Source organism: Schistocerca gregaria, chromosome 7 (genome assembly GCF_023897955.1).
Source record: "Schistocerca gregaria isolate iqSchGreg1 chromosome 7, iqSchGreg1.2, whole genome shotgun sequence".
Lineage (NCBI taxonomy): Eukaryota > Metazoa > Arthropoda > Insecta > Orthoptera > Acrididae > Schistocerca > Schistocerca gregaria.
Window position 1 is genome coordinate 5,912,256 of NC_064926.1, and position 1,530 is coordinate 5,913,785.

Consider the following 1,530-nt stretch of genomic DNA (forward strand, 5'->3'; position numbering starts at 1 on the left):
GGACGTTCCATCCACACAGGAGAAAGATGAATTTTGGAAATCAGTTGCGCGTCGTGGCCGTATAGCAAGCAGTATCTGTGATGACGAACAATTAGCGACAGGCGTTTTTTTAAGAATTACTCTCAGATGTGATTAAGGCGAATGGCGCAGATAAAGCATTTACCAAAGCGGTACAGCATAAAGTGGGACGAGGCAGTCTGAATTACATTTTATAGATGTATTTCTCACATATCTCAGAGCCTATCGCGGTCGTCGTCGTCGTCGTCGTCGCCGCCGCCGCTTTTGCAGAAGTAGCAAATGGCCATCGTAGCAAATGCGGCGAGGGACGCCCTGCCTTCGATTCCGAATGCACAAAGTGTGTCGTCTTGTTTCTCAGTCTATATTTGGTCGGTCTCGTAAGAGGTTGAATGTAACGAATGGGTGGGAAAGAGCAAGGGGCAGCGGCTTTGTAAAACGAAAACACAAATCCTCAGGGGTGTGAGCGTTTCGAGATGAGTCGTATACATGATATAGTTGGTCGTCAGTGACCATGTGGCCTAATGGATAAGGCGTCGGACTTCGGATCTGCTTATTACAGGTTCGAATGTTGTAACGCTCGTTTTTTTCCAGTTCTGAAAAAGAAACATACCGTTTTAATGTAGCAATTGAGCAGTACGAAACCGTCTGAATGTTGCTGTTGACCATTTTTTGCTTGGAAATGGTCTTGAGCTTGAAACACACACAACAAGACCGGTGTTAACTAGCGAAATGGTCGGCAGAGTGCCGACATTGCGAGTTTTGACTGGCACTTGCACATCTAAAACAACGTCGGAAAGTTACTCGTTCGGCTTTTGAGTCACATAAAGTATGTGTGTTAATTTTGACGCCACTAGCTCTGCATGCTGTCATGCAATATCTTTACCTCTCAGAAATGATTATGACATAAAAGTGAAGTACGTGACGAGTGTGACGTTAGGAAAACATTAGGCAGCATGGAGAGATTCTGTATGGGACCACCCAACCCAAACGAGTACTGTGTGACGTGCTATCCGGCAGGTATTCACCGAGGTAGCCGGCTAGCTCAGTCGGTAGAGCGTCAGACTCTTAATCCTAGGGTCGTGGGTTCGAGCCACACGCTGGGCGGAACGTAATTTTGTTCCGCTGCAGATGTAAATTACCGTTTTTCTGATTAACGAGATGTAATGGAAATAGCAACTTTAAACTTTGCCTACGTCTCTGTCAGTCACAAGGAATCTGTATTTGAATGTGAAGGTGTTTTTGTAGACATGTGTGGAAGACATGTTCTGAAATGCAAGTGTTGTTGTTTGGAGAGCACATCGGTTACGTGTCAGATGTGTAGCCAAGCAGTAATGGGTCGCCATAGCTGCAAATATTAGCCGGTAATATGAAGTGTTGTCAGCTGAAGTCTGATGATGCAGACGACCGTAAGGACGAAGTACCAAAGAGTACCGCTAGGCCGCGCCTTTTAGCTCAGTGGTAGAACACTGCTCTAATAAACCAGGCATCGGACGTTCCATCCACACAGGAGAT

General features: G+C 45.9%; 1 non-coding gene across 1 annotated transcript; it reads left to right on the forward strand.

Annotated features, from left to right (window-relative positions):
- The first annotated feature begins 1,049 nt into the window (after positions 1 to 1,049).
- Trnak-cuu (transfer RNA lysine (anticodon CUU)) lies at positions 1,050 to 1,122 on the forward strand. The gene has a single exon. It is a non-coding gene; the product is annotated as a tRNA-Lys (tRNA).
- Positions 1,123 to 1,530: the final 408 nt, after the last annotated feature.